Source organism: Chrysemys picta, chromosome 2 (assembly GCF_011386835.1).
Source record: "Chrysemys picta bellii isolate R12L10 chromosome 2, ASM1138683v2, whole genome shotgun sequence".
NCBI classification, from domain to species: Eukaryota; Metazoa; Chordata; order Testudines; family Emydidae; genus Chrysemys; species Chrysemys picta.
The window spans coordinates 84,131,041-84,142,953 of record NC_088792.1 but is presented as its reverse complement, the minus strand read 5'-3'; the positions used below and the strand labels follow the sequence as shown (position 1 = coordinate 84,142,953).

The 11,913-nt window shown below is 38.5% G+C and overlaps 1 long non-coding RNA gene across 2 annotated transcripts in view; it reads right to left on the bottom strand.

Annotated features, from left to right (window-relative positions):
* Positions 1–484: 484 nt before the first annotated feature.
* The window catches only part of LOC122172262 (uncharacterized), a 113,358-nt gene continuing 101,929 nt past the window's right edge, over positions 485–11,913 (bottom strand). For both annotated transcript variants that reach the window (XR_010598377.1, XR_010598378.1), the window contains 2 exons: positions 7,075–7,104; positions 485–4,623 (listed from right to left, as the gene is read on the bottom strand). This is a non-coding gene — a long non-coding RNA (uncharacterized LOC122172262). The remainder of the gene's footprint in view (positions 4,624–7,074; positions 7,105–11,913) is intronic.

The window sequence follows — 11,913 nt, the reverse complement described above, 5'->3', positions numbered from 1 at the left end:
CTGTAAAATGAGGATGATAATGCTCAAGTACCCAACAGAGGTGTAGTTTGGGAAACTAATGAATTCATAAAATGTTTTTAGATCCTGGGATGGAAGGTACTTTATAAATGCAAAGCATTATTATTAATTAATAGTAGTAGAGTACCACTAGAGAACCTTCACTTCTGTATTTCACACACCTGCGTTTTGACATAATCAGCACATCTGCAATCACTTCTGCCCTGTGTAAGATGAGGAACAAATATGTGTTATCCCATAGGAGACACTGAGAGGAATTTCAGGGCTAAACTGGGGAACTCATTTCAACAATAGATGCCCTGTTTAGAACAAAGCAATACTGCAGTCCACCAGATGACAGCAAAAGCATTGGTCTGAGTCTGGTGTCCACACTTGACAGAGACAGGCACACTGATTTAATTAAAGAAAAGAATACTCGTGAAACTTTTCAAACAAATGAGGCTTAAAACTCTTTTTTTTTTCAACGTTTATGTGTTATGGTCCCTCTCGTAATTTTCTATGAGAACAAATGGATCAATATGATATAAAGGTATATCATTAATTAAATAATTGTAATTGACCAATGATAGAATCTCCATTAATTTGTTCAAAATTTGGGTTGTTTGCTAAAACACAAACTCAAGAATTCTTCTGAGTCTATACATTTAATTAAACAAAATAGATTATTGGAAACAAAAGGAAAGAAATAATGATTAAATTGGTGCATATAAGTTTAAGGGACAGTGCTTTAATATAAGATAGTGAACTCAGACAATTCAATTAAAGTGGGCTATTGTCTCATTAGAATTGGTAAGGCAACCCCAATCTTTTCATGGACTATGTATATATATCTTCCTACTGTATTTTCCACTCCATGCATCTGATGAAGTGGGTTTTAACCCACGAAAGCTTATGCCCAAATAAATTTGTTAGTCTCTAAGGTGCCACAAATACTCCTTGTTGTTTTTATATGAACATTATTCACATTTGCATTAGCTAAAAACATTCATGAGATATCAGCACTCATATTTCAAGTCATAAGCCAACCAGTAACTGTCTGGGGCTGGGAAGACATCTCACACAGGCAGAAAATAGCATAATTGTCCGTTATTGAGGTTTTATACCTTCCTTTAAAGCAGAGTGTTATCACTGCTGGGAGCTAGGGTATGGGAAAAAGATGGGGAAAAAACCCTTTCCCAGTAATATGAAGTAATTTTTTTGTTTTCTACTTGTTTTTGAATGGAAAATTGTGAGGCTGAAGTTCTGATGAGCAGGCTCATCTGATGATGTACTATTGCCTCAGAATTTGCACAGCCACAAAAAGAATCCTCTCAGTTAACAAATTTTAAAGACTAAAGGAACACACTTTGAATCACATCCTCTGTCAGTGTAAATTGAAATAGGTCAGGAACTACCCTTACACTAGCTGAGGATCTAGGCCTTTGTTTTCTGTTGCTTTCAATTGTATTGCCCTAGTGGTTTAAGTCTGAAACCACACTATATAGCTACTCCACTGTTGAACAAACATCTTGGTTTAAGCAATTATTATTAATCACAGTTCAAGGAAAGCAGCAACTTTATCACTCTTGATACGAGTTTAGTTGCTTGTTCAAAAATTAAGGTTATTTTGATGTTCTTATTTTGTGGAGGAAAATATTATTATTTTTGTTTTGAAAATTAAGTCTGTCAGAGACAGATGTGCTGAATGGAAATAGTTAATTTTAATTAACTATACATGTAGTATTACAGGAGGAAAATATATGAATAGTGTATACAGAATGTACTTTGGGTGCAAATGTCTTCTGTTTTGTTTTTTAACCACTGAAATTATTTTTTCCAATTTGAGCTACTGTTGTTAAAACCCTATATCCTGCTTTTTCCAGAAATGGCCTGTTTTTTCATATGATGTTTTGGTATCCCAGGAACTTCTTTTTGAGATACCTGGGATATACTGGTTTTTCATTTAATCAGTCAACATGTTCAGATTTTTTTCTTTATAATAAAATGTTTGTTCAGGACATAGTGCCATACTAAGTTGAATTTGCTCTGTGTTTAACAATCCAGGGGAATGAGTGTTCAGTGTGATGAACAATGTCTGGAGTGAAAAGAAAAAATTCTGATGAGTTTATATACTGTCAGAACTGTTCATTTGCTCAAAATAAAGGTTAAGACACCTGTTTATTGTTTCATGATAGATTCACTCAGAACATTAATATTTTATGAGGGAAAAATCCTCCAAAATATGCATATGTTGCTTTTGAGTCAGAAGCTGGTAGTAGTGACACCAATATACTTTTAAAAAAGTATAATTGTCTTTTGAGTGAATATTTTGCACTCTTAAAAATATTGATAGACTAGTGCCTGATTTTTCAGCTTGAAAATATGAGCATCTTAGATATCATGAAAATGTACAGATAGTCTTTTTTGCAATACGTATCCTTTATTTCATTATCCATAATGCTCTGTGTCAGTCTTTATGGTTTATCATTAAAACTGTAGAAAAGGACATTTTAAAATGCATATTTCTGACTGATTTTGTGCTCCCATGTGGTCTGAGCTAAAGCCCACTGAAGTCAATAAAAAGTCCCCCATTGACTTCAATTGGCTTTAGATGAGGCCAACGATATCAAGTCCCTACAGAATACTTAACACACGGATCATTGACTAAATTACTCCTGTGGAAGCATCATTTTCAGTTATATTTGATCTGTCAAGTCAGAATGCCTTAGTTGTGTGCATAGTCTTGCCATATACTAAAATCAGTATAGAAAGTTTGTTGAACAAAATTTACCACTGCCTTTCAGAATGAAACAACACCCTCTTTCAGTTATTGTTTCCAAAATACCCCAAACCACTGACTAGTTTATATGAACTGGAATGTTCAGTTTAAAAATCAGGGCTTTGGAGCGGAGCCCAGAGCTGGAGTGCGGAGCAGCTCCGGAGCAGTGGAGCTGCAGGTTTTTGCCTGGAGCTTGCTCCGGAGCACAGCTCCAAAGCCCTGTTAAAAATATAAAAGTTGGTTTTGTGTTACATAAAGCCAAAGCAAGAGCAGAAACCACAAATTTCACAATCCTCACTCCTAGCATTTAAACATGTATTGAGATTTTGATGTTTAAAATATTCTGTGAATTTTCAAGCCTGAAGGGTAGACCTTCAGCTTAGTAAAACAAAATTTTTTTGTCTTATCAGTGGTTCCAGAATTGATGAATCACAGCTTATAGATGAGAGAAGGGCACTGGTATGAAAATTATTGCTAATTTTAATGTCAGCTGAGAGTCTATAAAAGGAACAAGAAGGAAATGATGGTGGGTATCCACGCTCTTCTTAGTAAAGTAATCAAGCTTAAATAGGTTGACAAGTAAATACTATTACCATATTTGGTTGCAATAATGGGTTCCAAATGCTCCAGGCATAAACACATTGCAGGTCTGAGAGGACTTGTTGTTCCTATTCTGTGCTCTGAAAGAAGGTACTGAGTCAAGTAGGTTTGCAATTTAAAAGGAGTAATAAAAAACATATACTGTATATATTCACAAGCCGAATATTTTTGGTAAAAAAGTGACGCATGAAAGAGCGGGGGTTGGCTTATAAATGGGTCTACACCAAAATTTGATGATTTTAAACTCTATGGAATCATTGAATTGAATATCTAATACATTGTCGTTTCGTTTACCTGGAGCATCTGCAGGCATGGAGCCCCTCAGCTCCCTGTGGCCGCAGTTCGCCGTTCCCAGCCCAATGGGAGCTGTGGGAAGTGGCGCGCCATTGGCTTGAAAGGAATACTAAAAGAGCTGTGCTGCAGATCTGCATGACATTTGACCCATGCATTTCACAAAATACTATGCCTTACAAGCCAATCAGAAAAACACAATGAATGATAGTACTATAGCACTGGTGTCAGTCCGCTACTGTGTAATTTGATCTCTTTATGCATTTCTACCAATGGACCTCATAAATCTCGAGCCAATATGAAAATATAATGCGCAGAATCGATGGAATACCGAATAAAATTGAAATAGCCTGTTATCCCCACAGACATGCCAATCTACAGGGCTGCTTTGAAATAAACAAAGAACAATAATAATTTGACAGTGATAAAGCAGGTGACATTCCTATATAAAGTCCTACAAAATCTATAAACTACAATAATAATAATCTATTTTCATACTAGTATTTAAAATGAACAACGGTGAAATCAAAAGAAAAAGGTCTGCTTATCACGCAGCGTTCAAACTTAAAGTTGTTGAATATGCAGAAGCAAACAATAATTGTGCCGCTGCTCGTGAATTCTGTATCAATGAGAAGCAAGTAAGAGAATGGTGAAAAAATAAAACAACACTAAAAGACATGCCAAGAAGCAAGAAAAAATGTCCAATGAGGTGTGATTCATTTCCTGAGCTGGAGAAAGATCTCAATAATTGGGTTGTAGAATGTTGACAAAATGGGTACATTGTCACTAGAAATGGAATTCGTCTGTGTGTTCTGCAAATGTCGAAAGATGACAAATACAAGTCAGTAAAGCCATCGATGTTTGTCGCATCAGCGGGTTGGTGTACTCGCTTCATGAACCATCATGGTCTCTGTCTTCGTCAGCGAACAAAGATAGCACAAAAGCTGCCGAGAGATCTGGAAGAAAAAAATCGAATCTTTCCAAAGGTTTATTATAAAATATCGAAAGGAATATGCATTTGAACTGTCACAAATAGGAAATATGGATAAAACACCGATGACATTCGATCTCCCGAGCAATATAATGGTAACCAGCGTTGGTCAAAAAACAGTTTTAATTAAAACCACTGGCCATGAAAAAATCCATTTTATGGTGGTTTTATTGTGTTTTGCAAATCAATCAAAGCTCCCTCCTGTTGTTATTTTTAAAAGAAAAACTTTGCCTAAAACATGAAATTTCCTGCTGGTGTCATCATACGTGCACACAAAAAGGGATGGATGGATGAAAGTGGGACTATTGAATGGCTGGAAAAAGTGTGGAATAAGAGACCAGGAGCACTTTTAAAGAAACCTGCTATGCTCGTTTGGGACATGTTCAGGGCACACAAGATGGATGAGGTGAAAAATGTGGCCAAAAATATGAAAACTACTTTGGCTGTAATACCTCGAGGCTTAACTTCAGTTCTACAACCGCTTGATGTCTGCCTGAACAAACCCTTTAGAGACAGGCTATGCAAAATGTGGTCTGAATGGATGTGTTCAGGCATGGCGAAGTTGACAAAAGGTGGGAATCTTATGAAGCCCGAAATCAATCTGGTCGCCCAGTGGATCAAGGACGCATGGGTGTCCATTCCCTCGGAAATGATTGAAAAATCATTTAGGAAATGCTGTATCAGCAATGCACTCGATGGGTCAGAAGATGATGCCATGTTTGACGATGACACAACAGAGGCTGATGATGAGAAGGAATCTGAGTCTGAAGACGACACTGCCAACATCTATGATGACAATGCAGGTGCAGCTGTGACTGAAGCCGAGTTTAATGAACTGTTTGGTGAATCAGAGACGGATTCAGACTCTGAAGGATTTTAAGACTTTTTAAAGTCTCATATTGTTCTAAGTTACTTGTTTTAAATATCCATTTACTGATTTTAAATATTGACTGTAATTTTGAAGGTGAATACATATTTGTTCAGTTATTATTATAACAACAACAGGTCTTTCATTAGATTACATTAAAATAATTCTAGCAAAACTTTTGAGTGTTTCTTGTGATGCCAGCTTTTAAAATATAGCAGGGTTGGAAAACTTTGGCTCCCGGCCCGTCAGGGTAAGCCGCTGGCAGGTCGGGACATTTTGTTTACTTGGAGCGTCTGCAGGCACAGAGCCCCTCAGCTCCCAGTGGCCGCGGTTTGCCGTTCCCAGCCAATGGGAGCTGCGGGAAGTGGCGCCACTTCCTGCAGCTCCCTTTGGCTGGGAACGGCAAACTGGTCACTTCCTGCAGCACCCATTGGCTGGGAATGGCAAACTGCGGCAACTGGGAACTGAGGGGCTCCGTGCCTGTGAACCCTCCAGGTAAACAAAAAGTCCAGGCCCACTAGCAGCTTACCCTAACGGGCCAGGAGCCAAAGTTTGCCAACCCCTGAAATATAGGGTGGCTTATGAAAGGGTCATACAGTTTTTGCTATTTTTACCTATCCATCTTGGGGGGGTCGGCTTATAAACGAACAAGCTAATGAATGAGTATATACGGTACTCATAGCTAGAGTGCTGATTTCTAGTGGATTAATGTGTGTTCACCACTTTGAAGATATTGGGCCAGTTTCTGATACCAGTAATAGTGATGTAAAGCCAGAATAACGGAGAGCAAAATCTGGCCAATGAATGCTGTGTAACAGCTAATCAATTTATTAATTGCCTTGAAATCCTCCGATGGAAGGTTGGACAAAAATACTTATTATTATAGAGATTACTTGATAGCTAATGCTATAGTAAAATTTTCATAACAGCTTTGACAATAAACTGTTTACAAACACCTATAACTTCCTAAAAACATCACCACTGACTCCTGGGATTCCCCCTTTGTCACAATGTCAGAGATTGTAGTGGGTCAGGACACAAGAGAGATGGAGGGAAAAAGGCTCCTCGTACCCTCCCCACCCCCGACGTTCTACAATTAAAGTTTTAAATAGTCAAAATAAACAAAAGTGAATGAATTTTTTTTCAAGATTGGGTGCCTAGAGTTAGGTACCTGTATAGGATCCTAAATAAAGCCATGATCCAGCAAAGCACTTAAGAACATGCTATATTAAAAAACAATTCCCAAACCTTCAGGCAGTATAGCCTAGTAGATAAAGCACTAATATGGGACTTAGGAGACCTGAGTTTTATTCCCTACTTTGCCACTAGACTGCTGTCAATAGGGATGTACGGGTATAAGGGTAGAACTTTAAGACAACTGAGTCAATTTCAGATTTAAACTGGTGTAAATGAGAGCAGAATTTTGCTAATTTTCATTCATTAGTTGCATGCATTTAAACTTTCGATGTCCCTCTGGATGTATTCATATAGGCAAGAAACATTCAACTATCAAAAAAAAAATGCAAAGGACAAATGAACCAAGCTTACCAATGGTACAGGAGCCAGGGACATCGCCTTCTGCTTCCAATAATGTAAAGGAAAAGGGAAAAAAAGTTAATCAGAATAAGAACTCAATGAGTACAAATGGAAAATAAAGAAAACCACATCACCACCACTCTGTGATTCCATGTGATCATGCCAAGACACTACAAAATGGCCATTATTGTCGGAGATGTTTTCTAATGTGGTATTAGTTAGATATTTTACTTGTGCTAAGTATGGTTGCAACCATTTCTTTACTTTAACCCTGCTGGGTGAATCTAAGAGTGAGTCATTTTCTCCTTACCCACAGGACTGTGAAAATGATTGAACAATAAGTAGAAAGTGACAAGGGTACCGTGTTATCATTGGTATGAAAGTCTGTGGGTCTACTGTAATATTTTACGATACACAGTAAGTAAATAAATACTAATTTATTGTTATCATTATGGAATATATAGTAATAATACATTGTAGTTTCATAAGAGCTAAGAATAGCAATGTGCTTCTATGACACTCTGTACCTCAAAGCAGCACCCTGGAATCCCCATACTCACTCCTGTCATAATTATGATATATTTCATACAAAACGTGCCATATAAGATATCAAGTGAAAGGTCATGATCTGCTGAAACCCATTGTTCTATCCAAATATGTATATCATTACTGTATATGAAGTTATGGGATTTTGCTGTATGGTTGTTACTGAAATATGTTGTAAGTTTGAGAGTCTCTACTGCTAGGTGGTGATCCACTCCCAGCAGGGAAGTTGTAAACAAGGGGTTTACAATACTGTAAGAGGGCTGCAAAAGCATCACACAATGAGGGATTGCTCAACTCTGTGACTCAACAAAGCCCACCAGGCAGGGGCGGCTCCAGGCACCAGTGCAGCAAGCGTGTGCCTGGGATGGCAAGCTGGGGGGCGGCCTGCCGGTTGCTGGGAGGGCGGCAGTCAGGCGGCCTTCGGTGGCGTGCCTGCAGGAGGTCCGCCAGTCCCGTGGTTTTGGCGGCAATTTGGTGGCGGGTAAGCCGAAGGCGCGGAACCGGCAGATCACCCGCAGAAACGCCGCCGAATCCGTGTGACCGTGGACCGCCCGCAGGCATGCCGCCGAAGGCATCCTGACTGCCCTGCTTGGGGCGGCAAAAAACATAGAGCCGCCCCTGCCACCAGGCCATGTCTGGGCTAGTGTTTTCCAAGCACATGGACTGAGGATATAAAATAGGGGACAGTGGCATCATGCTTTGACCTTTCTCCTCCCCCACCTACGCTGGAAGCAACAAGAACACTGGGAAGAGAAAGACTTGAACTGAGGAGACTGGTTTTAAGCTTAAAGGGGAAGCCTGTGTTTTAAGAACTATAACTGACCTGCAACATCCAGTGGGGTGAGAAAACTGCTTGATTCAAATACTGTCTAGTCTAATAAGGTTTAAGATTTAGATTGCGTGCTTACCTTTTATTTTCTTGGGTAACCATCTCTGACCTTTTGTACCTCCCACTTATAATAATTTAAAATCTATCTTTTTGTAGTTAATAAATCTGTTTTATATTTTACTTAAAACAGTGTGTTTTGGTTGAAGTGCTTGGGAAATCTCAGCTCAGGTCACAAAGGCTAGTGTCTGTCCTTTCCACATCGAGGGAGGGGCGGATTGGGTAATGAACTTACACTGGTCAGGCTTCTGACCAGGGCAAACTGGTATAGTTCTGGGGGTACAAGGGTGTGGAGTTGGGGGGAACAGACTGGTGCCTTTCTCTGTGTGATTTGTGAGTGGCTCATTCAATCTAGCTGGGTGTGGGGCTCCACATGCTGTTGTACTGAATGATGATAGCGCCCGGAGGGGTTTGCTGCTTGTCACTAGCAAAGCATTGTGAGAGACAACCCAAGCTGCAGAGTTAAGAGGGCACAGCGGTACCCCAGTTCCAGGTTGTACCCTAGGGATCCAGTTATAGCTTAGAATGGCTATTCTTGCAAATAAGGGTGTGTTAATTCTTGGGCTGTGTGAACACCAGCTGTATTGGTTCATAGTGAGTTTTTGACAATCTTATATTGTGTGAGTTGCCTGGTTTTATGACCTCCAATTTAACTTTAGGGTTTATGGGAATCTGAATACTCAAAGCTAAAGTTCACTTGGCAAGATTGTATTTGTTACAAAACTGATGACTCATTCAGATTTTCCTTCCCCTCCCTCTGGTCACTTGTCTTCTGGTGGAGCAGATTCAATTGCTCCTATCATCCTTTCCTTTTTAGGGTCTTCAGGCAGCGGTCAGCAGGCTTACTCTTGGCTCTTTGATATCTGATTGGTCTGCCTCACCTATTCCATTTATTCAGTGAGCCAGCAAAGTAGACCTGCTGAGTCCAAATCTTCATTATCAGGCATCTTCTGAAGAATTGGTGTTCTGCTTGCCTTTACCCCTTTCTGCAACAGTATAAGTGGAAAGGGCTTGTGCTTCCTCTGCTATTAATACCACTTGGTTGGCCTTAAAACCCTTGGCGGGCTCTTGAACTCATGCCCCAGAATGCACTGGGCTTTAAGGAAATCCCCACTCTCTCACAAGTTTGGAATTTAGTTTCTTAACATTCATCTGCTTGTATTTCTTCTGTGTCACAGTCATCGACTCCACCACAACTAATTGTGAAGTCACAAATAGAAGACTGTGACTTCAGATGGAGAATAACCAGCAGATCCAAATGAACTTTATTAATGCAAATGTCCCCTGTAATAAAAAGAAAAAAAAATAGATAATGCCTGAAAAGAAAAAAAAAATGATAAGAAGAATTGGTTCTAAATAAATTCGCTCCCCCTCCAATAAAAAGCTTCCAAGAATTGTCAATAGCATTTTAAAGTTTTAACTAAGCATGGAAAAGTCAAAGACATTTCCTGCTTTGATGATAAAAATTCCTAACTAAATTATACTTTATGAGAAATACCTGATACAATAATAAACCTGCTAAAAATCTGCACTTATTTTATTAGTTTGTAACAAATATGGATGAATAGTTAATTCCTTTCAAACAAATAGCTGATAAATGAAACAACAGGGCAAGCTACTCAGAATGAATGTATCAAGGAAATGTCAGCCATTGGACTTGCCAAGATAACAGGGAGATGAATAAAAGAAAAAAAACCAGTGAAAGTGGGGATGGAAGAAGGAACATTGAGGAGCCATGATGTTACTTGATCTAAGCGGAAAATGACAAGCGCATAGCATCACACTTTTTCATGCTCAGAGGAGGAGTATTGTAAATATTGGGGATGCAGTTAAGAAGGCACCTTAATAAAACAGTATTAAGCATATGTACAGTACAAAGGAGTACTTCATCACTTTTTTGAGGGCAAGTTCTGCTCTAAAACACTAGTGTAAATCTGAAGTAGTACCATGTAGCCAAAGGATTTAGTCCACATTTACAGTAGTATATTTATTACTTTGTGTTTTTATGAATTAGCTCTTTCCACCCCTGCATCCACCAACAAAGTTAGCAGAATGATTGATAGAAAAAAAATCAAATATTGTGTTAGGTCTTTATTTTTGTATTGCTAAAAAACAATGGTTCATCTTACCATCATTTACTAACATTACTTTTAGAAGCAAATATTGTTATAAACTACAAACAGTCCAGTGTCTGCCAAATAATGTATGACTGTTTTTTTCTTTGCATTACAAGCTTGGAAACACGAAAGAGATGAGAAACATAGATGCCACAGGACTCTCTGTTGCTTTTATTTAGTTAAATGTAACTTGTGGTTTGAGTTGGTTTCACACATCAAGACACCACCCAAATCCATCTGTTAGCAAACACTGTATTTTAAGTTGCAAACCCACTTCCATTAAGGATCCGTTTTCAGTTGCTCATACTTTCTGATAAAATTTTCTTTTTAGGTTGAAACTTTACATGCTTGGTCTCAGTCCATCCTTTAACAGGAAAGGGAGAACAACCCATTGAGTGAATTTTGTGGAAAATATTTTTTTCCCAACATAAAAAATGACTCATGTTTTTTGGTTTACTCACACAATGGTCAGTCTTTCTAGGTGCTAAGTGTTCTGGTCCCGATCCACAAAGTACTTAAGTGCTTTCATATATTCTGAACTATAGTATATTCCTACACAATGTAAATATGTGTGGATGATACGATGCTATCTACATTACAGCCTAGATAATATGACAAAGGGCAAATTAGAAATGCATAGCTAGTTAGTGACACACACATATATGTTACCTGGGAAAAGGTTCTTTTAACTAGTTTTCTAATTATATATTAATTATGCCACAAGTCACCTCCATTTAGACTCAGTTAATGTGACAAGCTTCTATGCCTACATCTAAGGATTTCAAAAGCAGAGAATAGTAGAAAAATTAGGTCAAGGAGAACAGAATGCACAAAAAGTCAGGATGGTCATTTTCTCTGCCTCCCCACATAATCAATGCCATCTTCCCACATCTGCTGCTTGCCTGATAAAACTATCACATATGCTTTCCTACAATGACTCTGTCTCCTGTCGTTGACAAAATGCCAATTACTAACCAAGAAAAGCATTATGTGATCACCCAGGATAATTAGTAAAAACAAAACTAACATTCTGGGTAGTGTTCTCAGAAAACAACAGAAAACCACACACTGTCAGCCTAAAGATAGAAAGTAGAAAATAAAGGCAACATCAGCAGATGTTTCTGGCAAAACAGCTCTTTCAAAATAAGAATTTAAAACAATATTTATGATTCTAGTGATATGGGGCCCAATCCAAAGTCCACTGAAATCATTATCTTGCCATTGACTTGCATGGGCTTTGGATCACACCCACGTAGTTTGGCATGGTGAACGGTTACAATGGTATTAATTTTACTGTCAGGG